A 19,218-nucleotide genomic window follows, 5' to 3' on the forward strand; every position below is an offset into this window, starting at 1 on the left:
AATAATCTTGATGACCCACAAGTATGGGGGTGTATCGTAGTACTTTCGATAAATAAGAGTGTCAAACCCAACAAGGAGCAGAAGGTGTTGACAAGCAGTTTCGATGAAGGATTCACTGTAAATGCTCACAGACAAGTATTCAGGGGGTTTTAATATAGCAGATGAATAAAGTACAAGTAAGTAAAATGCGAGAGTAATAATTGCAGCGAGTGGCCCAATCCTTTTTAGCACAAAGGACAAGCCGGTTTGTTTACTTATAATGACCAAACGTTCTTGAGGACACACGGGAATTTAGTCTAGTGCTTTCGCTTCATATAGCTGATTAATCTTCATTGTTTTGATAAGTGTTGTGTGGGTGAACCTATGCTAATGCACCGTCCTTCCTAGGACTAATACATACTTGTGATTATACCCCTTGCAAGCATCCGCAAATACAAGAAAGTAATTAAGATAAATCTAACCACAGCCTTAAACTCTGAGATCCTACTATCCCTCCTGCATCGATATACCAATGAGGGTTTAGGTTTCTGTCACTCCGGTAACCCCACAATTAGCAAACGAATACAAGATGTATTCCCCTAGGCCCATAAAGGTGAAGTATCATGTAGTCGACGTTCACATGACACCACTAGAAGAATAACACCACAACTTAAATATCATAACATTGAATATTACCCAACATAATTCACTACTAACATTTAGACTTCACCCATGTCGTCAAAAACTAAACGAACTACTCACGAGACATCATATGGAACATGATCAGAGGTGATATGATGATGAATAACAATCTGAACATAAACCTTGGTTCAATGGTTTCACTCAATAGCATCAATAACAAGAAGCAATCAATATCGGGAGAGTTTCCCCTACCAAACAATCAAGATTCAACCCTAGATGTTACGGCGGTGACGAGGTGCAGCGGTGGGGATGGCGGTGATGATGGCGGAGATGATGGTGATGATGATCCCAATGATGTCCAGCTCGATGACGATGACGATGGCGTCGATTTTCCCCTCCGGGAGGGAATTTCCCCGGCGGATTTCAGCCTGCCGGAGAGCTCTTTTCTCTCTGGTGTTTTCCGCCCCGCAGAAGCGGCTGTGACTCTTCGCGACTATCCCCTGGAGCTTAGGTTTTCGGGACGAAGAAGTACGCGAAGGAGAGGAGGCCAGAGGGGGCTGTGGGCCCCCTCCCCACAAGGCGGCGCGGCCAGGCCTGGGCCCGCGCCGGCCTATGGGGGGCCATGGCGGCCCTCCTCGGCTCCTCCTTTTGGCTATCTCCGTCTTCTGGAAAAATAAGATTTTTCGTGTAATTTCCGTCAATTGCTGATCTTCCGAAATATTGCATTCTGACGGTGCTTTTTCCAGCAGAATCCTGACTCCGGTGCGTGATTCTCCAATAATCATGAAACATGCAAAATAGATGAAATAACACAAGTATCATCTCTAAATATGAAATATATCAATGAATAACAGTAAATTATGATATAAAATAGTGATGCAAAATGGACGTATCACCGGGTTGTGCCACCGTGCCGCCACGGTGACGCCGTGGTGCTCAGCTCCAGGTTAGTGCCCCCGTCCTTCTTCTTTCTCTCCTTCTCTTCCTCGTCTAGCTCTAGCTACTAGCTGCTCCTCCTCTTGGAGATGCTGCCATGCCGTGCTGCTGGGCTGTGCTGGCTACTGCTGCTGAGCTCACTGTTGTTGTTGTGCGTGTGCTAGCTACTGCTGCTGTTATGTTACTGTCTTGCTTAGGCCTGTATTTCTTGTCTGCAGCTACTCTTTTTACTGCTAACGATGCTATGCCTTTGCTATGTATTCATTTATCTGCTCCTGGCTTGATTTCTGTGAAGAATCCTTGCCAATGGCAAGTGCCAGTGTTCCTGGTTGTTGCTCCTAGAGCATGTGCCTCATGGTGATGCTCTCTGGAGCATGGTTGCTAGTTATACAACTCTACACCTTGTTGTAGTGTGCTTCAGTATACAATTATAATGCATCTCTTTAATTATCTGTGATATCTTGGTTGATTAATTGTGGCTCTGGATGATTCTGTGATCTCCAGGACCTCATGTTGGTTCCTGTATATGCATGAGTTCAATTCTTATGCTGTTGTTATTGCTAGGCTTGGCTCTACCATACCTTTGCATGCACTGTCAACTCCTGGTGATCATGTGATCACCAGTTGCTTGGTGGTTGTCTGTTGTCCTATGACTTGTGGCTAGCTGATGCTTTTCCTTGAGTCTATGTGGTACTTAAGCTTGGGCTAGTGCATGCTTGTGCTTGCTCAAGCTTCTGTTGTGGCTTGCAGTGATCCCTTGGATCATATGCAAGGCCTGGTGCTTGGTTTATTTAACTGTTTCATTTATCTGTGTAGTTCTGATGTATTGAATGGATAAATGATGTTAATTGCTTAGAAGTGATGATCTCAGGGATTGATTTGATGTGCTAGAGGGATGCCAACCAGTGGTTGGGTACCCTAGCTCATGCTGAACCCTATTGGGTGATGATGTGATGCTTTAGTAAGCTTTTCTGTGTGGCTAGGTAGTTGTTGTGACCCTAGCAGACTTGATCTGCTAGAAATGGTTGCTCCTACCTCTATTGGATGCTTCTATGCAAGATCCTGGTAGTCTTCCATAGGCTGCTAGGTTATTTGATGCTGAAATCATACTGGACAGATAACTGTCCAATATTCTGATGCCTTTACTAGCTATAGGTTCTTGGTGAATCTGAATGGTTAGATGGGATGAATCCATGATGGATTCCTTTGGTTATGTCACTGTGTTGACATAACCTTTGTTCCCTGGTTGATTTCCTTCTAGCTATGTCACTTGTTTGCTAGCACCAAATGGCTTGGTAGCCAGATGATGACACAAACAGGGTTTCTACCCTTTTTGCTTCTGTGATGCATGTGTATGCTTATTGATGAGAAAAACATGTGTTTGCTCAGGTTCTTTTGTGTATACCTCACTCCAGCTCCTAGATAAGTTGCTGATGTAGAGGTTTTGCTTCTGGGAGTTGGTCAAGGCTTGCCCTGCTCCTCCTGCTGGCTTGGCTTGATTAATTTCTGGTGGTTTTTGGAAAGGTTGAACAACTCTGGTTGTTCTTGCTATTCTTGCTGTTCTTGTTGTTCTTACCCTTGGAGACTCTGTCGATGAGCTGCTAGGGTTCTTGGCTGTGAAAAGGTTTTATACCCTGCCCCTCTTCACTCCCTTGGTCGACAGCACTGCCTGGTCACTTGGTGACTCTCCCCTGGCATGTGTGTGTTGTTATTCATGCAGCACACCCTGTGAGCTGCCTGTGTGCTTCACAGGTTGGTACTTGGTCCTTTGGCTTGGCTTCCCCGGCAGTGTTGAGGTTATCCTCTCAGTTTGATCATTTTTGCACTAACCTGCCAAGTGGCTTTGCCACTTGGCATGATTTGCTTTTCTATGTGTTGTGTTGATATGCAGGGATGAAAGGAATGCTCAAGAAGTTCTTCATCAAGTGTTGATCAAGAATTCTGGAAGAATTTAGCTAGTAGTTTATCCATTTGCATAACTTTGTAATTTTCTTTTTCTTTTTCATTTATTTATTTTCTGTAATGGGTTGTAATAAGTATAATTCACGAGAATATTGTAAATGACTTTGTATCTTGTGTGTTAATCAATAAAGCTCAAGGTTTCTCTATTGAGCTTTACTTATAATTTCTATTGTTTCAATATCTTATTTATTTAATTGTTTATTGAATTATCCATAATTGAATTATAATATTCTTATTTAATGTTTGAATGTTGAAATTCAAACATAACATATTGGAAATCAATCATGCAACTTAAGTTGAGATGATGTATGTTCCCCTCTCTTCTCGAAAACCCTAATTGAGTTAATTGAGGTCCAAGTTTATCGCACTCTCGAAACCCTAACCCTGTAAGGTGTCGAGAGAGAAACTTGTCCCTCTTCGATGCAGTTTTTCTTTAAAAGCGCGAAATTTCCCCATATTTTATGATACAATGCACAACCCTTTCTAAATTCTACCCCTCGATCGTCTCTAAACCTGGTATATTACAACGTGGGTGTACAAAATTACACCCATTAATTGTGGCGCAAAAGGCTTGGATTGCATGTGTCCAGAGCATTGTAGACTAAAACAATGAGGAAATCCAAGTATAATACGATGTTCTGAGTGCTATGTACACCCATTGACTGGTTGTTGGCTCCGCCACTGGTCTCAGCTGGAGCCTAAAACATTGATGGTATGACATAAATAAACTATGTTATTGTGGCACGATAAACCAACCGAAGACCTGTTGAGAACGGGGTACAACTCCTTGGAGGCCGACCTTCCCGAGGGGAACCGGGTTAGCAACGAACGACATGTGGCTCGGGCAATGCATGTTTGGGTGTACGCACAGGTAGCTCGCAAAACGTACTCACGGGTCGCTAGCAAAACATTCGAGCGCGTTGGTATGCGAGGGAGAAGAACAATGTTTGCGACTTGATTAGAGAGTGCTTAGCTAATTATGAGTGGCCATGATTCTCCCATGCGATTACAACCTAGGATGTACAAGTATGTCTACAGGCAAAGGTGGATCTATGGGCTAGGCTTCAATAGGCTGAAGCCTACTGAAAGGACACGGATGTCGCCTAGTGGGGGGGTGAATAGGCGGTTTAAAACTTTTACGAGATGGGCTTAACAAATGCGGAATAAAACTAGCGTTTACTTTGTCAAACCCAAAGCCTATATACTATGGTTCACCTATGTGCACCAACAACTTATTCTAAGCAAGGGTTCACCTATGTGCACCAACAACTTATGCTAAGAAATACAAGCAACCTATGTGATAGCAAGATATATATAACTTCAAGCACGATGGCTATCACAAGATAAAGTGCATAAGTAAAGAGCTCGGGTATAGAGATAACCGAGGCACGCGGGAGACGAAGATTTATCCCGAAGTTCACACTCTTGCGAGTGCTAATCTCCGTTGGAGAGGTGCGGTGGCTTAGTGCTCCCGAACGCCACAAGAGGCTCACCTTGAGGTGTGGTTGCTCGATGCACACCAACGCCACAAAGGCCTCACCCCAAGATGCGGTACTCACACCACACACCAAGCACCACGAAGGCGCCTCACCTAAATCTCCGGTGACCCTCGCCACAAAGGCCTAGGTCACGGTTCCACTAAGGGATTTCCTTCGAGGCGGAAATCGGGCCTTACACAAAGATTGGGGCACACATCCACAACTTAATTGGAAGCTCCCAACAAATCGCCACAAAGGCCTAGAATCCGTCTAGGGTTCCAAGAACCCAAGAGTAACAACTTTCTTGCTTTCACCTCCACGAATCACCGTGGAGAACTCAAACCGATGCACCAAATGCAATGGCAAGAACACCACAAAGATGCTCAAGTCCTTCTCTCTCAAATTCCAACAAAGCAACAAAAGCTATTGGGGGAATAAGAGAGGAAGAACAAAGGAATTCACAAAGAACACCAAGATCAAGATCTAGAGAGTTCCACTCACAAAGAGATGGATTTGATTGGTAGAAATATAGATCTAGATATCCTCTTCCTTTTCCCTCAAATGGATTCAAGAATCATTGGAGGAGTAGAGGGATGTGGGAAGCTCTCAAGGTCAACAATGGTGGAGAGCCAAAGAAGGAAGAAGAAGTGGGGAGAAAGAGGAGGAAGAAGGCCTTAAAAAGGGGTCTCAGATTTCTGCCCGTTGGGGCCAAAATCGCGACAGGCCGGCAGTGCCGGGGTGGCCGGCAGTGCTGGCCTTTTTCCACCGGCAGTGCCGTCCCGGCGGCAGTGACGGGGTGTTCCCGGCGGCAGTTCCGGCCCCCCAGTTTTTGCCCAAACACCCGATACAAAAACCTTAACAACTTTTGCATCCGGACTCCGATTTTGATGATCTTGGGCTCGTTTCGAAGCTAGTAACAAGATCTACAAGATCATGCAGGGAACCATCATAGTACAGTAAGGTAGGATAGAAATAAAAGACGAAAGGTTTGACCTATCTAAAAAAGACATACCGGTAAAACCTCCAACCTCGAAAATGCAACAAGTTGAGTTAGGAAACTCGGATTTAGGTGAAACCAATTTTGTTGTAAAGGGGATGACAAGAGCTACCCCACAAAGAGTGAAAAGATTAAGAACAAGTGGGGTAGGTTTTTCTATGTATTTTAGAGTGAAACCTCTCAATACAAGAAACCGAGAAAAACTCCAATATCGAAAACGCAACAAGTGATTCATGCGGAATCCGTTTTCGATGAACTAGAGCTTGCTATGGAAGTAAGCACAAGCTCTAAAAAATCACATGGACAAGATCCAAATAACAAACAAGAAATATGGTGATGAACCAAACTCGAAAACGCAACAAGTGATCTATGCGAAATCCGTTTTCGATGAACTAGAGCTTGTCATGAGAATAAGCACAAGCTCTAAAACATCACATGGATAAGATCCAAATAACAACCAAGAAAGATGATGCAAGGATGCAAAGGTTTGAGCTCTCTCCGAACGATACGATCGAGTTACTCACTCGAGAGCCCTCTTGATAGTACGACAACTAAACTATAAACCGGTCTCCAACTACACCATGAGACCGGTGAGAAAGAAACCCTATCAAGAGAAAACCTTAACCTTGCGCATTCCACTTGAGCTTGATGATGATGGTCTTGACCGCAACAAGATGGAACGCCTTTATTGATTGTGCTTGCTTGAAAAAGTCTTGTGGATTGCTCCCCCATAATCCACCATGGGTGAGCTTCTTCTTCGGTGCAACTTCATATATCAATGAACACCATATGGATGGCAAGACTCAAGCAAAGGATCTTTTCGAGATGGCTCATCTTGAACTTGCACTTCATTTCTTCATTCTTCATCATGTTGATTGATACGTCTCCGACGTATCGATAATTTCTTATGTTCCATGCTACATTATTGATGATATTTACATGTTTTATACACATTATATGTCGTATTTATGCATTTTCCGGCACTAACCTATTAACAAGATGCCGAAGAGCCAGTTGTTGTTTTCTGCTGTTTTTGGTTTCAGAAATCCTAGTAAAGAAATATTCTCGGAATTGGACGAAATCAACGCCCAGGGTCCTATTTTTGCACGAAGCTTCTAGAAGACCGAAGGGGAAAGGAAGTGGGGCCACGAGGCGCCGACACAACAGGGCGGCGCGGCCCAAGCCCTGGCCGCGCCGGCCTGTCGTGTGGGGCCCTCGTGTGGCCCCCCGCGTTGCCCTTCCGCCTACTTAAAGCCTCCGTCGTGAAACCCCCAGTACCGAGAGCCACGATACGGAAAACCTTACTGAGACACCGCCACCGCCAATCCCATCTCGGGGGATTCTGGAGATCACCTCCGGCACCCCGCCGGAGAGGGGATTCATCTCCCGGAGGACTCTTCACCGCCATGGTCGCCTCCGGAGTGATGAGTGAGTAGTTCACCCCTGGACTATGGGTCCATAGCAGTAGCTAGATGGTTGTCTTCTCCTCATGTGCTTCATTGTTGGATCTTGTGAGCTGCCTAACATGATCAAGATCATCTATCCGTAATGCTATATGTTGTGTTTGTCGGGATCCGATGGATAGAGAATACTATGTTATGTTAATTATCAAGTTATTACCTATGTGTTGTTTATGATCTTGCATGCTCTCCGTTATTAGTAGAGGCTCGGCCAAGTTTTTACTCTTAACTCCAAGAGGGAGTATTTATGCTCGATAGTGGGTTCATGCCTCCATTAAATGCGGGACGAGTGACAGAAAGTTCTAAGGTTGTGGATGTGCTTGTTGCCACTAGGGATAAAACATTGATGATATGTCCGAGGATGTAGTTATTGATTACATTACGCACCATACTTAATGCAATTGTCTGTTGTTTTGCAACTTAATACTGGAAGGGGTTCGAATGATAACCTGAAGGTGGACTTTTTAGGCATAGATGCATGCTGGATAGCGGTCTATGTACTTTGTCGTAATGCCCAATTAAATCTCACAAGACTTATCATATCATGTATGTGCATTGTTATGCCCTCTCTATTTGTCAATTGCCCGACTGTAATTTGTTCACCCAACATGCTTTTATCTTATGGGAGAGACACCTCTAGTGAGCTCGTGGACCCCGGTCCTATTCTTTACATCGCATACAATCTATCGCAATTGTTCTTTACTCGTTTTCTCGCAAACAATCATCTTCCACACAATACGGTTAATCCTTTGTTACAGCAAGCCGGTGAGATTGACAACCTCACTGTTTAGTTGGGGCAAAGTACTTTGGTTGTGTTGTGCAGGTTCCACGTTGGCGCCGGAATCCCTGGTGTTGCGCCGCACTACATCCCGCCGCCATCAACCTTCAACGTGCTTCTTGGCTCCTCCTGGTTCGATAAACCTTGGTTTCTTTCCGAGGGAAAACTTGCTGCTGTGCGCATCATACCTTCCTCTTGGGGTTCCCAACGAACGTGTGAGTTACACGCCATCAAGCTCTTTTTCTGGCGCCGTTGCCGGGGAACGAAGAAAAGCTACACCACAAAGATTTCTGACTCCCACGTCAACTACACGCCAACAGCTCTTTTTCTAGCGCCGTTGCCGGGGAGATCAAGACACGCTGCAAGGGGTCTCCACAATCCAATCTCTTTACTTTGTTTTTGTCTTGCTTTATTTTATTTACTACTTTGTTTGCTGCATTATATCGAAACACAAAAAAATTAGTTGCTAGCTTTACTTTATTTACTGTCTTGCACTCTATATCAAAAACACAAAAAAATTAGTTACTTATATTTGCTTTACTTATTTCAACATGTTTCCTTTTAATTTTACCGTAAAAGACATACCGGTAGGACGTGGGTCTATAGTTGGGAGAAATAATATAGAAGAATTTTTCAATCATGTTAGTACCGTTGAAGATTTTGAAGATAGACACTTGGTAGAACTTGCTCCTACTTATGAAATTGCTGCTGCTTCTTTAGTACACATGTTGGAAACTAAATTTGTTAATCTCAATCCTATAATCCAACACATGTTTCTTACACTCGGTGATATGGAAGAAGGGGAAAAGAAAGATTTTGTTTTAGAAACCCTTCTTAGAGAATTTGGTAGTATAGCAAGAGAGGCTAGAAAGGTCTTTATTAAATATAAGATGCTTGGTTCTTATACCAATTTTGTTAGTATCCTTGAAAAGATGGACATGGAGAGAGTAAGGCACACTAATAATATTAATAATGGTGGGGAGATCAAAGCACCAATACCATGTAAGCTCCTAGCGATGAATGAAGCACTAGAAAATAACTATGTTTGGCTTGTTCCTGAAAATTTGTTTGATAAGAGTAGCAAGCCCAAGACTAATGAAAAGAGAGCCGCTGAAACTTATGTATCCAATATACTATGCATGGTTGAGAAAACTCCAAACCCCGCTGAAGATGCATCATCTTTTGATAACACTTGATATACACTTTCTGCGCCTAGCTGAAAGGCGTTAAAGAAAAGCACTTATGGGAGACAACCCATGTTTTTACTACAGTACTTTGTTTTATATTTGAGTCTTGGAAGTTGTTTACTACTGTAGCAACCTCTCCTTATCTTAGTTTTATGTTTTGTTGTGCCAAGTAAAGTCTTTGATAGTAAGGTTCATACTAGATTTGGATTACTACGAGTTACAGATTTCTTTGCTGTCACGAATCTGGGCCTAATTCTCTGTAGGTAACTCAGAAAAATATGCCAATTTACGTGAGTGATCCTCAGATATGTACGCAACTTTCATTCAATTTGGGCATTTTCATTTGAGCAAGTCTGGTGCCATTTTAAAATTCGTCTTTACGAACTGTTCTGTTTTGACAGATTCTGCCTTTTATTTCGCATTGCCTCTTTTGCTATGTTGGATGAATTTCTTTGATCCATTAATGTCCAAGTATCTTTATGCAATGTCCGAAGTGTTAAGAATGATTATGTCACCTCTGAACATGTTAATTTTTATTGTGCACTAACCCTCTAATGAGTTGTTTCGAGTTTGGTGTGGAGGAAGTTTTCAAGGATCAAGAGAGGAGTATGATGCAATATGATCAAGGAGAGTGAAAGCTCTAAGCTTGGGGATGCCCCGGTGGTTCACCCCTGCATATATTAATAAGGCTCAAGCGTCTAAGCTTGGGGATGCCCAAGGCATCCCCTTCTTCATCGACAACATTATCAGGTTCCTCCCCTGAAACTATATTTTTATTCCATCACATCTTATGTACTTTGCTTGGAGCGTCGGTTTGTTTTTGTTTTTGTTTTTGTTTGAATAAAATGGATCCTAGAATTCATTGTGTGGGAGAGAGACACGCTCCGCTGTTGCATATGGACAAATATGTCCTTAGGCTTTACTCATAGTATTCATGGCGAAGGTTGAATCTTCTTCGTTAAATTGTTATATGGTTGGAATCGGGAAATGCTACATGTAGTAATTCTAAAATGTCTTGGATAATTTGATAATTGGCAATTGTTGTGCTCATGTTTAAGCGCTTGCATCATATACTTTTCACCCATTAATGAAGAAATACATAGAGCTTGCTAAAATTTGGTTTGCATATTTGGTCTCTCTAAAGTCTAGATAATTTCTAGTATTGAGTTTTGAACAACAAGGAAGACGGTGTAGAGTCTTATAATGTTTACAATATGTATTTTATGTGAGTTTTGCTGCACCGTTCATCCTTGTGTTTGTTTCAAATAACCTTGCTAGCCTAAACCTTGTATCGAGAGGGAATACTTCTCATGCATCCAAAATCCTTGAGCCAACCACTATGCCATTTGTGTCCACCATACCTACCTACTACATGGTATTTCTCCACCATTCCAAAGTAAATTGCTTGAGTGCTACCTTTAAATTTCCATCATTCGCCTTTGCAATATATAGCTCATGGGACAAAATAGCTTAAAAACTATTGTGGTATTGAATATGTACTTATGCACTTTATCTCTTATTAAGTTGCTTGTTGTGCGATAACCATGTTCCTGGGGACGCCATCAACTCTTTGTTGAATATCATGTGAGTTGCTATGCATGTCCGTCTTGTCAGAAGTAAGAGAGATCTACCACTTTAATGGTTAGAGCATGCATATTGTTAGAGAAGAACATTGGGCCGCTAACTAAAGCCATGAATCATGGTGGAAGTTTCAGTTTTGGACATATATCCTCAATCTCATATGAGAACACTAATTTTTGCCACATGCTTATGCATTAAAGAGGAGTCCATTATCTGTTGTCCATGTCCCGGTATGGATGTCTAAGATGAGAATAATCAAAAGCGAGAAATCCAAAATGCGAGCTTTCTCCTTAGACCTTTGTACAGGCGGCATGGAGGTACCCCATTCTGACACTTGGTTAAAACATGTGTATTGCGATGATCCGGTAGTCCAAGATAATTAGGACAAGGTGCAGGCACTATTAGTATACTATGCATGAGGCTTGCAACTTGTAAGATATAATTTACATAACTCATATGCTTTATTACTACCGTTGACAAAATTGTTTCATGTTTTCAAAATAAATGCTCTAGCACAAATATAGCAATTGATGCTTTCCTCTTTGAAGGACCTTTCTTTTACTTTTATGTTGAGTCAGTTTACCTATTTCTCTCCACCTCAAGAAGCAAACACTTGTGTGAACTGTGCATTGATTCCTACATACTTGCATATTGCACTTGTTATATTACCTTACACTGACAATATCCATGAGATATACATGTTATAAGTTGAAAGCAACCGCTGAAACTTAATCTTCCTTTGTGTTGCTTCAATACCTTTACTTTGATTTATTGCTTTATGAGTTAACTCTTATGCAAGACTTATTGATGCTTGTCTTGAAGTGCTATTCATGAAAAGTCTTTGCTTTATGATTCATTTGTTTACTCATGTCATTACCATTGTTTTGATCGCTGCATTCATTACATATGCTTACAATAGTATGATCAAGGTTATGATGGCATGTCACTTCAGAAATTATCTTTGTTATCGTTTACCTTCTCGGGACGAGCAGAACTAAGCTTGGGGATGCTGATACGTCTCCGACGTATCGATAATTTCTTATGTTCCATGCTACATTATTGATGATATCTACATGTTTTATACACATTATATGTCGTATTTATGCATTTTCCGGCACTAACCTATTAACAAGATGCCGAAGAGCCGATTCTTCGTTTTCTGCTGTTTTTGGTTTCAGAAATCCTAGTAAAGAAATATTCTCGGAATTGGACGAAATCAACGCCCAGGGTCCTATTTTTGCACGAAGCTTCCAGAAGACCGAAGGGGAAAGGAAGTGGGGCCACGAGGCGCCGACACAACAGGGCGGCGCGGCCCAAGCCCTGGCCGCGCCGGCCTGTCGTGTGGGGCCCTCGTGTGGCCCCCGCGTTGCCCTTCCGCCTACTTAAAGCCTCCATCGCGAAACCCCCAGTACCGAGAGCCACGATACGGAAAACCTTACTGAGATGCCGCCGCCAATCCCATCTCGGGGGATTCTGGAGATCACCTCCGGCACCCTGCCGGAGAGGGGATTCATCTCCCGGAGGACTCTTCACCGCCATGGTCGCCTCCGGAGTGATGAGTGAGTAGTTCACCCCTGGACTATGGGTCCATAGCAGTAGCTAGATGGTGGTCTTCTCCTCATGTGCTTCATTGTTGGATCTTGTGAGCTGCCTAACATGATCAAGATCATCTATCTGTAATGCTATATGTTGTGTTTGTCGGGATCCGATGGATAGAGAATACTATGTTATGTTAATTATCAAGTTATTACCTATGTGTTGTTTATGATCTTGCATGCTCTCCGTTATTAGTAGAGGCTCTGGCCAAGTTTTTACTCTTAACTCCAAGAGGGAGTATTTATGCTCGATAGTGGGTTCATGCCTCCATTAAATCTGGGACAGTGACGGAAAGTTCTAAGGTTGTGGATGTGCTTGTTGCCACTAGGGATAAAACATTGATGATATGTCCGAGGATGTAGTTATTGATTACATTACGCACCATACTTAATGCAATTGTCTGTTGTTTTGCAACTTAATACTGGAAGGGGTTCGGATGATAACCTGAAGGTGGACTTTTTAGGCATAGATGCATGCTGGATAGCGGTCTATGTACTTTGTTGTAATGCCCAATTAAATCTCACAAGACTTATCATATCATGTATGTGCATTGTTATGCCCTCTCTATTTGTCAATTGCCCGACTGTAATTTGTTCACCCAACATGCTTTTATCTTATGGGAGAGACACCTCTAGTGAACTGTGGACCCCGGTCCTATTCTTTACATCGCATACAATCTACCGCAATTGTTCTTTCTCGTTTTCTGCAAACAATCATCTTCCACACAATACGGTTAATCCTTTGTTACAGCAAGCCGGTGAGATTGACAACCTCACTCGTTTAGTTGGGGCAAAGTACTTTGGTTGTGTTGTGCGAGGTTCCACGTTGGCGCCGGAATCCTCGGTGTTGCGCCGCACTACATCCCGCCGCCATCAACCTTCAACTTGCTTCTTGGCTTCTCCTGGTTCGATAAACCTTGGTTTCTTTCTGAGGGAAAACTTGCTGCTGTGCGCATCATACCTTCCTCTTGGGGTTCCCAACGAACGTGTGAGTTACACGCCATCATTGATGTCTTGAGATAACTTGAGGGCTCACTTCATCTTCATCTTCAAGACATACTTGACACTTGATATCCTTCATCAATTTCTTCTTATTGAAACCTTGAACCTAACATATGGTTCAAGCATTGCCTATGGACAACTCCTACAAATATAACTCAATGTAAACATTAGTCCATAGGGATTGTCATTAATTACCAAAACCACACATGGGGGTTCCATGCACTTTCAATCTCCCCCATTTTGGTAATTTATGACAATCTCTTTGAGAGGGTTTATATAAGGAATTTAAGTAACAAACAATTTGAATATATAGATCAAACTCCCCCATAATATATGCATGTATGAATGATCTTGACTTTCATTGCATATATTGGCATTCAAAGCCTAGTGGAGTTTCCTCTAAATATTCAACTATGAAAAGCAACAAGATGCAATGCAATAAAGGCACATGCTTAAGCACAAAGCAAAGACATAACCAAATTCCCTTAAACCCTCCAAACTTCTCCCCATTGGCACCAATTGCCGAAATGGGTGAAAAATTTAGAAGGCCAATATAGTGAGAGTTCCTCCATAGCGTGTGCATTTCTCATAATTTGAGTGGAATCAAATGCACGTATCCAATGACGAATATTCGGAAGGAATCACACTATAGATAGGATCAAAGATTGCAAAAAGATAACAAAGTCAAGAAGCTTCAACAAATGAAGCAAGCAACCAAATGAACCACAAAGAATATACCAAAAGAAAGATAGATATTATGATAAGATCAAGAAGATTTCTCTACATAATATGAGGAAGTGATACGTCTCTGACGTATCGATAATTTCTTATGTTCCATGCCACATTATTGATGATATCTACATGTTTTATGCATACTTTATGTCATATTTATGCGTTTTCCGGAACTAACCTATTGACGAGATGCCGAAGGGCCAGTTGTTTGTTTTCTGCTGTTTTTGGTTTCGAAATCCTAGTAAGGAAATATTCTCGGAATCGGACGAAATCAACGCCCAACATCTTAGGATTGCATGAAGCTTCCAGAACACCCGAGAGCCGCCAGAGGGGGGCCACAGGCCCACCAAACAGTAGGCCGGCGCGACCAAGGGGGGCCCGCGCCCCCCTGTTGTGTCGTCGCCTCGTTGACCGTCTGACGCCGCCTCTTCACCTATATAAAGGTCCCTGACCTAAAACCTCGATACGAAAAAGCCACGGTACGAGAAACCTTCCAGAGCCGCCGCCATCGCGAAGCCAAGATCTGGGGGACAGGAGTCTCTATTCCGGCACGCCGCCGGGACGGGGAAGTGCCCCGGAAGGCTTCTCCATCAACACCACCGCCATCTTCATCAACGCTGCTGTCTCCCATGAGGAGGGAGTACTTCTCCATCAAGGCTAAGGGCTGTACCGGTAGCTATGTGGTTAATCTCTCTCCTATGTACTTCAATACAATAATCTCATGAGCTGCCTTACATGATTGAGATTCATATGATGATGCTTGTAATCTAGATGTCATTGTGCTAGTCAAGTGGATTTTACTTATGTGATCTCCGGAGACTCCTTGTCCCACGTGTGTAAAGGTGACGAGTGTGTGCACCGTGTGGGTCTCTTAGGATATATTTCACGAGAATACTTATTCACTGTTATGAATGGCATAGTGAAGTGCTTATTTATATCCCTTTATGATTGCAATGTGTTTTGTATCACAATATATCTGCGTGCTACTCTAGTGATGTTATTAAAGTAGTTTATTACTCCTGCACGGTGTAATGGTGACAGAGTGTGTGCATCGTGTAGTACTTGGCGTAGGCTATGATTGTGATCTCTTGTAGATTATGAAGTTAACTATTGCTATGATAGTATTGATGTGATCTATTCCTCCTTTCGTAGTGTGAAGGTGACAGTGTGCATGCTATGTTAGTACTTGGTTTGGTTATGTTGATCTGTTATGCACTCTAAGGTTATTTAAATATGAACACTGAATATTGTGGAGCTTGTTAACTCCGGCATTGAGGGTTCGTGTAATCCTACATAGTTAGTGGTGTTCATCATCCAACAAGAGGGTGTAGAGTCTAGCATCTATCTATTTATTATGTTATGTGATAAATGTTGAGAGTGTCCACTAGTGAAAGTATGATCCCTAGGCCTTGTTCCTAAATACTGCTATCGCTGCTTGTTTACTGTTTTACTGCATCTTTACTTCCTGCAATATTACTACCATCAACTGCACGCCAGCAAGCACTTTTATGGCACCGTTACTACTGCTCATATTCATTCATACCACTTGTATTTCACTATCTCTTCGCCGAACTAGTGCACCTATTAGGTGTGTTGGGGACACAAGAGACTTCTTGCTTTGTGGTTGCGGGGTTGCATGAGAGGGATATCTTTGACCTCTTCCTCCCCGAGTTCGATAAACCTTGGGTGATCCACTTAAGGGAAACTTGCTGCTATTCTACAAACCTCTGCTCTTGGAGGCCCAACACCGTCTACAAGAATAGAAGCACCCGTAGACATCAAGCACTTTTCTGGCGCCGTTGCCGGGGAGGAAAGGTAAAAGGCACTCATACTCCGTTCCCAGGTAAAGCACTTTTCTGGCGCCGTTGTGTGAGTGCTCGAAGCTATTTCCTTTAGATCCTGCAATTGCATCTTTTTGTTTCTTGTTTACACTAGTTAGGCATAATGGACAACAATGAGCTTCTTATTCTATTTCCTGATTTAAGACATGGATGGTTTGATGCGAAAATTAAAAAACCTATGGAACATATTAGTATGAACGCTTTGAACACCATTGTTGCTAATGATATGGAAAATTCTAAGCTTGGGGAAGCTGGCTTTGATGAGCATGATATTTTTAGTCCCCCAAGCATTGAGGAGAAAATTTACTTTGATGATACTTTGCCTCCTATTTATGATGATTATAATGATATTGGTCTTTTAGTACCGCTTTGTTATGGAGGATAAATTTGATTATGATTACAATATGCCTCCTATATTTGATGATGAGAATAATAATGATAGCTACTTTGTTGAATTTGCTCCCACTACAACTAATAAAATTGATTATGCCTATGTGGAGAGTAATAATTTTATGCATGAGACTCATGATAAGAATGCTTTATGTGATAGTTATATTGTTGAGTTTGCTCATGTTGCTACTGAAATTTATTATGAGAGAGGAAAATATGGTTGTATAAATTTTCATGTTACTAAAACACCTCTCTATGTGCTGGAATTTTTGAAGCTACACTTGTTCTATCTTCCTATGCTTGTTACTTTTTTCTTCATGAACTTGTTTATTTACAAAACTCATATGCATAGGAAGCATGTTAGACTTAAATTTGTTTTGAATTTTCCTCTTGATGCTCTCTTTTGCTTCAACTACTATTTCTTGCGAGTGCATCATTAAAACTGCTGAGCCCATCTTAATGGCTATAAAGAAAGAACTTCTTGGGAGATAACCCATGTGTTTATTTTGTTACAGTACTTTTATTTTGTATCTGTGTCTTGGAAGTTGGTACTACTGTAGCAACCTCTCCTTATCTTAATTTTGTTTCATTGTTGTGCCAAGTAAAGTCTTTGATAGTAAGGTTCATACTAGATTTGGATTACTGCGCAGAAACAGATTTCTTGCTGTCACGAATCTGGGCCTAATTCTCTGTAGGTAACTCAGAAAATTATGCCAATTTACGTGAGTGATCCTCAGATATGTTCGCAACTTTCATTCAATTTGAGCATTTTCATTTGAGCAAGTCTGATGCCTCTTTAAAATTCTTCTTTACGGACTGTTCTGTTTTGACAGATTCTGCCTTTTATTTCGCATTGCCTCTTTTGTTATGTGGGATGGATTCCTTTGTTCCATTGACTTCCAGTAGCTTTGGGCAATGTACAGAAGTGTTAAGAATGATTGTGTCACCTCTGAACATGTGAATTTTTATTATGCACTAACCCTCTAATGAGTTTGTTTCGAGTTTGGTGTGGAGGAAGTTTTCAAGGGTCAAGAGAGGAGGATGATATACTACGATCAAGGAGAGTGAAAGCTCTAAGCTTGGGGATGCCCCGGTGGTTCATCCCTGCATATTTCAAGAAGACTCAAGCATCTAAGCTTGGGGATGCCCAAGGCATCCCCTTCTTCATCGACAAATTATCAGGTTCCTTCTCTTGAAACTATATTTTTATTCCATCACATCTTATGTGCTTTGCTTGGAGCGTCTGTGTGCTTTTGTTTGTGTTTTTGTTTGAATAAATGCTTGTGTGGGAGAGAGACACGCTCCGCTGGTTCGTATGAACACATGTGTTCTTAGCTTTTAATGTTCATGGCGAAGGTTGAAACTGCTTCGTTCATTGTTATATGGTTGGAAACGGAAAATGCTACATGTAGTAATTGGTAAAATGTCTTGGATAATGTGATACTTGGCAATTGTTGTGCTCATGTTTAAGCTCTTGCATCATATACTTTGCACCTATTAATGAAGAAATACATAGAGCTTGCTAAAATTTGGTTTGCATAATTGGTCTCTCTAAGGTCTAGATAATTTCTAGTAAAGAGTTTGAACAACAAGGAAGACGGTGTAGAGTCTTATAATGTTTACAATATGTCTTTTATGTGAGTTTTGCTGCACCGGTTCATCCTTGTGTTTGTTTCAAATAACCTTGCTAGCCAAAGCCTTGTATCGAGAGGGAATACTTCTCATGCATCCAAAATCCTTGAGCCAACCACTATGCCGTTTGTGTCCACCATACCTACCTACTACATGGTATTTCTCTGCCATTCCAAAGTAAATTGCTTGAGTGCTACCTTTAAATAATTCAAAATTTATCACCTCTGATCTGTGTCAATGTTTTATAGCTCATGAGGAAGTATGTGGTGTTTATCTTTGATTCTTGTTGGGCAACTTTCACCAATGGACTAGTGGCTTCATCCGCTTATCCAATAATTTTGCAAAAAGAGCTGGCGCGGGGTTCCTAGCCCCCAATTAATCAACCTTCATTAATAATATTCTTCACATGTTTTGCTCTGATTCATCAGTAAGCAACTTAATTTTGCAAATAGACACTCCTTCATGGTATGTGAATGTTGGAAGGCACCCAAGGATTCGGTTAGCCATGGCTTGTGTAAGCAAAAGGTTGGGAGGAGTGTCATCCATAAATAAAACTAAAATACATGTGTAAACAAAAGAGAAGAGGGATGATCTACCTTTCTGGTAGAGATAACATCCTTCATGGGAGACGCTCTTTGAAGGTTTGTCTGGCAAGGGGGTTAGAGTGCCCACTACCATTCGTTGACAACAATAAACACCTCTCAAAATTTTACTTTTATGCTCTCTTTATGTTTTCAAAACCAAAGCTCTAGCACAAATATAGCAATCAATGCTTCCCTCTGCGAAGGGCCATTCTTTTACCTTTTATGTTGAGTCAGTTCACCTATCTCTCTCCACCTCAAGAAGCAAACACTTGTGTGAACTGTGCATTGATTCCTACATACTTGCATATTGCACTTGTTATATTACTTTACATTGACAATATCCATGAGATATACATGTTATAAGTTGAAAGCAACCGCTGAAACTTAATCTTCCTTTGTGTTGCTTCAATACCTTTACTTTGATTTATTGCTTTATGAGTTA

This window comes from Lolium rigidum, chromosome 3 (genome assembly GCF_022539505.1).
Source record: "Lolium rigidum isolate FL_2022 chromosome 3, APGP_CSIRO_Lrig_0.1, whole genome shotgun sequence".
Classification (NCBI taxonomy): Eukaryota; Viridiplantae; Streptophyta; class Magnoliopsida; order Poales; family Poaceae; genus Lolium; species Lolium rigidum.